Here is a 7,094-nt window from a genome sequence, read left to right as displayed (position 1 = left end):
TTAATTCTCTAGGATGTATGGCTCCGCAATCACTTCATCAAGGTTATCAGTGATGTTAAAATCTTTCTTATATAGTTCTTCTGTATTTTCTTATCACCTCTTCTTAATCTTTTCTGCTTCTGTTAAATCCCTACCATTTTAGTCTTTTATCATGCCCATTTTGCATGAAACATTCCCTTAGTATCTTTAATTTCCTTGAAAAGATCACTTGCCTTTCCTATTCTATCATTTTCTTCTATCTCTTTGCACGGCTCGCTTAAGAAATCCTTCTTACCTCTCCTTGTTACTCTCTGGAATTCTGCATTCAGCTGGGTTTATTTTTCTCTTTCTCCTTTACCTTTTGTTTTCCTTAGCTATTTGTAAAGCTCCATCAGACAACATTTTGCTTTCTTGCTCTTCTTTTTCTTTGGGGTGTTTTTTGTTGCTGCTTCCTGTACAATATTGTGAACTTCTGTCCGTAATTCTCCAGGCACTATGTCTACCAGAGCTAATCCCTTAAATCTATTCATTACCTTTACTTCATATTCATAAGGAATGTAAACAGTCATATTCATATGTAAACAGTCTGATGGTTTTCCCTACTTCCTTCAATTTAAGTCTAAATTTTGCAATAGGAAGCTTATAATCTGAGCTACAGTCATTTCTAGGTGTTATTTGAACTGGCTAGATAGAGCTTCTCCACCTTTAGTAGCAAAACACATAATCAATCTGATTTTGTTATTGACCGTCTGGTGGTGTCCATCTGTAGTGTCACCTTTTGGGCTGTTGAAAAAATGTTTGCTCTGACTGTTATTCTTTTTTCCCCCTACATTTTAATACAGATGGAACATTGAATGATTCCTTCACTTCAGCTCCTTCACAGACAAATCAGGAGGGAGGGACTGTTTAAGTTTCTCTGCCTTCTCTTTGTGATGACCAGTGCGTACAGGTATCTGCTGCATCGAACCTTAAACTTCACATTGACCTTGTTTTTCTTGCTCTTGACAGATTTAGCATCTTTTCTCCTGGCTGTGAGCAGGAGGTCTTTTACTTCCTCGATTTTTCAGGGCATGGCGGCATGGACAAGGGGCAGCATGTGGCCTGGGAGGTCGTGCCACGGGAGAGATACAACTGCCAAGGGGCCAAGGAAGACGGAAAAGCTCTGACCATTATTTTTAATTTTGGCCTCCCTGTATCCTCTGAGGACCAAAGCTGATACACTGTGATTGGGGTAAGCTACACCAAATAAAAGAACAATTGAAGAAACTGGGGTGTTTAGTGTGAGGAAGAGAAGTTTTTAGAACATGGTACTCACGGTCTTCAAATATTTGAAAGGCAAAACTAAGAGAAATAGCTACAAGTTACAGAGAAGCAAACCACCTCTGCGTAAGGAAAAACTTGCTTCCATCGGAGTTAGCTCAGGAGGTATTGAGACAGACAGAAGGTGGATGGACACTTTTCAAAGATTTAAAAAGATTCCTTTTTGGATACAGGTTGAACCACATAGTAGCTCAGGTCCTTCCATTATTGGTTTCTGGGATTCTGTGAGCAGCCCCAACAAATCGAACTGCACAATGAACTCGTATCTCAGCACCCACAGCATTTCAGGCTCTGCATCCAAAGCAACACTTCTAAATAAAGTAACTCCAGGAGGGAGGGTTCAATTTGAGGGAGCCAACTGAGGCCGTAAACCTTCTCATTGCAATCAAAGCTGTCAGAGCCAGTTATCGTGGAAGCCAGCTGTGTGCCCCCCAAGTCGCTGTTGCCTAGGAAACCTCTGCTGCCCTGTCGAAATCCTTCTCCTTGGAGCAGGAAGTGGTAATCAGCTTCTCCCCTCTGCCCTCCATACTGGCAGAGCCTTGGTTGTTGCTGGGCTTCATCAACTCTGTGGAAGGAGCTCAAGGAACTCAGCAAATTTAAATTTTCTGCCGGCCTCTTGGAAATAATTTTAGATGGCATGAGAGGCTACTATTCGTTTGTTAGGTGGGACAGACAGAAAGCAAAGCTCTCAGCACCATCAACAGGAAAAGTAGAGTCCATGGGAAACTTTTTTTTCCATTCAAGTCTTTTCTTTCTTTTTAATACGTCACTTCTGCTTCCCAATGACCTACCCCCAGAAGAGACCTCTCCATTAACAAATACATACTGTCAAATAAAACAAATCAAGCCAGTGGACATGCCAGATAACGCAGACCTCATTCAGCATCGATAGCCCTCCACCTTTTCTCCAAGAGGTATCTTTTACTGCCAGTCCATTACTCATGACTGTTCTCTGCATTGATTAAATTTCTTTTTAAAAAATAGTTTATTTTTCCCAATTACACATAAAGGCAATTTTTAACATTCATTAAATTTTCTCCGACCCTCCCTCCCCTTCCCCCTCCTGGAGAAAGTAAGCAATTTGATATAAGTTATACATGCGCAATCATGTGTAAAACATATTTTTGTATTAGTTATGTTGTAAAAGAAGACACAGACCAAAAGAAAATGAAAACACACAAAAATATAGTTAAAAATAGTATGCTTCGATCTGCATTCAGATTCCATCAGTTCTTTCCCTGGATGTGGACAGTGTTTCTGACACTGATTAAAGTTCTGAAGTCTTTCAATATTGCATAAAATACTTTCCTCACAACCACGTGAGGTAGATATATATTATATAAGCTGAAGCCTAATGAGATTGTTATTTGCTTAACTTCATATAGGTAATCAATACTTGGGGGAAAGTGAATAATAAAAATAACAACAACCATCCCTATTCCCATTTTTATAGCACTTTAAGGCTTATAATGTATATTCCTTATGATAAATGAATAACACATCAAATATTCTAATGCCCAAAAGACCCAGGTGCACTATGGGAAATTTTCTCACCTTCTCAAGTTATGGCCCCCAGCCAGGAAATCTGGGAAAATATATGCATGACATTCAGTATTCTGAGACCTACTCCCTACTGGCAAGCTCTCAGTTCACAATCCTACAGAAGAAAATTTTATTAAGAAAGTAAACTAAGACAGCTATTCTTAAATGAGAAACCATTAGTCCTGAAGACATATCTGAGTCTCCAGAGTCATGAACAGTCCTGAATATGAAGGTTTCCCACTGCCGGAGGCTTTCCTCACTTTCTGCCAACATCGCAAAAGGCACTAGTGGAGCAGTGTATTTGTCCATCTGTCTACCCTCACCTTTGCCACATGACCAACTTATCTTTTCTTCTAATCTGTCAATCAACAATAAACACTTTTTAAGACCTAAACTCTGAGGATACAAAGAAAGGTAAAGGACAATCCCTGTTCCCTAAGTGCTCAGTCTAATGGTTTACCATACAATTCCTTGATGAATCTCTTTCTCATTTTCTTTAGAATTTCTCATTCAATAAGTTGTTTTTATTTTTGTGCTTCCAGTGCTTAATGCAGTGCCTTGCTCATAGTAATCGGCGCTTTTATAACTGAATTAAATGGAGAATTCTTAATCTGGAATTTAAACGTCTTCACAATCTGGCTCTTACCTGCCTCCCAGATATTTCATATTGTTGTCCTTCCCATACTTTATGTTTCAGCCGAAGTGAACTAGTGGCTAGTCCCTAAATTTGACACACAATCTCTTACAGCCCGTCCCTCATGCCTGAAATGTATTCCTTTCTCACCTCTGCCTCTTAGAATCTCTGGCTTCCTTCACAGATCAGCTCAGATGCCATTTCTTCCAGGAAGCCTCTCCATTCTCCCAGTTGTCATCACTCCCACTGTCCTTGAATCATCTATTAGTTATTTAATCATGTACACGTTATATCCCCATGCATGATGGGCAACCTTCCTAGCCATTGTTATTTGACTTCATCAGTTTGCACCAAGAAGCAAAGTGCTTCAAATTCATGGAACTCATTTTTAGGAGTGAGACTAAATGCTGACCCAAGTCACTCGTGCAACATCTATAACCCCAGACTCCAGGTCTGGTCCCCATTTGGGCAGAAAATGTTTGAAATTTTTTTTCTTGTTAAGTCTGTTTTCTCAGAAACTGTATTCTCATAGGGGATTCTACAGAAGTATGCCTAAAGTTGCTGTGTAAGATAAAAATCCTGTATTGAGCACTATTATAAGATGTAGGTAATAGAATTGCAGGGACAGGTAGGTGGTACAGTCAATAAAGCTCTGGTCCTGAAGTCAGGAGGATTCATCTTACTGAGTTCAAATCCAGCCTCAGACACTTATTAGCTGTGTTACCCTGGGCAAGTCACTTAACCCTTTTTGCTTCAGTTTCCTCATCTGTAAAATGAGCTGGAGAAGGAAAGGGCAAACAACTCCAATATCTTTGCCCCCAAAACCCCAAATGGGGCCAGAAAGAGTTGGACTTAACTGAAACAACTGAAAACAAAATAGAATTGCAAGAGTAAAACCTTAGGTATAGTTTTCAAGTAAATATAAGACCTGTTTGTATTAACAATAACATGTATACACACATAAAAGATTTCTTTGTTAAATTGTGAAAAGAATACATTTGAAAATAATTTTGCTTTTGTATCACTTACACTCCCCACTGTATTTTTTTCCCTTCTCTCCTTTAGAGAACTATTTCTTATAATAATGAATTTTAAAAGGAGGAAGAAGAGGCGAAATGTTCCACAAAACTGACCAGCATGTTAAAAAAAAAGTCTGATGTTATATGTAGTATTCCACAGTCGTGTTCACCCACTTCTGTAAAGAAATGGGGGAGGGGCACCTTCTCTTATCTCTTCTATGGGTCTGAGCTAGGGCAATATAATTTCTCTGCATTCTGTTTTGATTGTTCTTTCCCTTGACATTGTTGTAGTCATTGTAAATGTTATTTTCCACGTTCTTCTTTCCTCATTTTGCATCAGTTCATATGTTTTTTCCCATGCTTCTCTGTATTCATCCTGTTCATTATTTCTTTCAGCACAGTAATATCCCATTACATTCATGTACCCAGTCTGTTTAGCTATTCCCCAGTTGATAGGCATCTATTTTGTTTCTAGCTCTTTGCTTCAAGAGCAATGCTGCTTTAAATATTTTGGGGGTATATCAGGCCTTTCTTTTTTTCATTAATCTCCTTGAGGTCTATACTTAGCAGTGGAATCTCTGGGCTATGGGATATGAACAATTTATTTATTTTCTTTGCCTAATTTAAAATTACTTTCCATAATGATCATAGCAATTCACAGATCCACCACAAAGTATGAGTGTGTCTGTTTTTCCACAACTCCTCCAACATAGAGCAGTCTAGTCTCAAATGATGTATTTTTGTTGTCTGTTACATTCCTGATTGTATTATGCAAGATTCCCAAACTGTTATGTAGTATAGATAGTAGGCAGAACTTTGGTCTTAGTGTCAGGAATGCCTAGGTTCAAATCCTTAATAGCTACAGGACCCTAGGTAAGTCACCTGACCATTCTGTGCTTCAGTTTCCTTATCTTTAAAAAGAGGTCATTAGACCTGATGGTGTTTAAAGTCTCTTCCAGATCTAAACTATGATTTTATGAATTTGGTTTCAAGGCTAGTAAGCAGGCCCCCATCTCCATGAGGTGTATGGAAAACTTTCAAGCCCTATCATAGGCTGCACTTATTCCCTTATAAATGTTTGTTGACTGATGGTGCCTTGCACATAGTTGGTTAGTTGCTGTTCTTTGTGCTTGAAGAGGCCCAAAATGACATTGCTATATTGGGGTCAAGGTACATTGTGTCCGATGTGGCTGATGAGACCAATATGAGCTCAGAAGGTTCTACCATAGGTTGAGCACAAACAGTACATACGAACGCTTAAGAGTGGAGATGTCTCTAAATCTGCACATCTCATGTTTCATTTGAGAATGGTAAAATAGTTATGAGTGATGTCTTTTGTCTCCTGCGTAAATTGGATTTAAGTGAGGCAGAGTTGTATGAAGTCATCGGTCTCACTCTCTCTTCCAGAGTCATTGAAATCCAGTGGGAAAACAAAGTCAAGACAACTGGTGATGGCTCAGAATGCAGTGGATGACCTTGGCGTCTTCGATGTCTCACTGAGCTCTAAGAGATCCACGGCACCTGCTTCAGCAGCCTTTGTGACCATTGAAAGAAATTGTTCTCATCAGCCCATTCTGTCGAAGGAAGTCCACACATGCTTGGTGTAGACATCCTCCTGACTCACCAATTTGTCTGAGGCCCATCAATTATGCTCAACCTGGTTTAGCCTATCAGCTGAAATGGTTTCCCAGCATGTGGTTGCTATATATGCTACAGGTGAGAGTTGGGCAGATCAGGGAGACACCAAAGGTGGATGAGCAGCTCTGAAAAAGGCTTAACAGCCTTCACATCAGAGAAACTAGTCTTCCCTGAACACCTGCACACGCACACCCCTTGCACATAGTAGATACTCAATAACTGATTCCTGAACTGGATTGAAAACATTTAAAGAAAAGTCATATGGAAGAGGAATTAGACTAATTCTGTGTAGCTCCAGAGAGGATTAGAATGACTAAGTAGAATTGACCTCCCTGATGGTGCAATGCAAAGCGCCACAAAAGAGTCCCACATTCCCTTCCAAGCTTAGTGTTTAGAGCATTGAAAATTGCCTTGGCATATGGTCAGGTTTGGGTTTTTTTTTTTTTTTTTTGGAAATTTATTGTGAAGAGTATTTAAATTCAGCATAGGAGGAGACACCTGCAGAACAAATAAAACTGTTCTAAACTGAATGGAGGATAGAATGTCAGGCCTGGAGTCAGGAAGACCCGAGTTTAAAACAAGCTTTAGACATTAGCTGTGTGACCCCAGACAAGTCACATATCCTCGTTTACCTCAGTTTCCTCACTTGTAAAATGAGCTGGAGAAGGAAATGGCAAACCACTCCAGTATCTTCGCCAAGAAAGTCCTCAAACAGGGTCATGAAGAGTTGGACACAAATAAAACAACTGAAAAATGACAACAAAATTGGATGGGCTTCTTTGTAAGGTGGTGAGCTTCCCGCCAATGAAAAAATTTAAGCAGAAATTGGATGAACACCTGTCAGGATTGTCAAATAGAGAGGATTCCTTCACTGAGTTGGAGGGTGGACTAGATTTCTAAGTTTCTTTCTGACTCTAACATTCTATGAATAGCTCAACACTTCCAAAATTCACTGATTTGTT

General features: G+C 39.5%; 1 pseudogene; it reads right to left on the bottom strand.

The window, feature by feature from the left end:
* Positions 1 to 842: 842 nt before the first annotated feature.
* Positions 843 to 1,051, bottom strand: LOC118840677 (annotated as a pseudogene).
* Positions 1,052 to 7,094: the final 6,043 nt, after the last annotated feature.

The sequence above is a fragment of the Trichosurus vulpecula genome, chromosome 3 (genome assembly GCF_011100635.1).
Source record: "Trichosurus vulpecula isolate mTriVul1 chromosome 3, mTriVul1.pri, whole genome shotgun sequence".
NCBI lineage: Eukaryota > Metazoa > Chordata > Mammalia > Diprotodontia > Phalangeridae > Trichosurus > Trichosurus vulpecula.
Note: the sequence above shows the minus strand (reverse complement) of the source record. Positions and strands in the feature narration are given on the sequence as shown.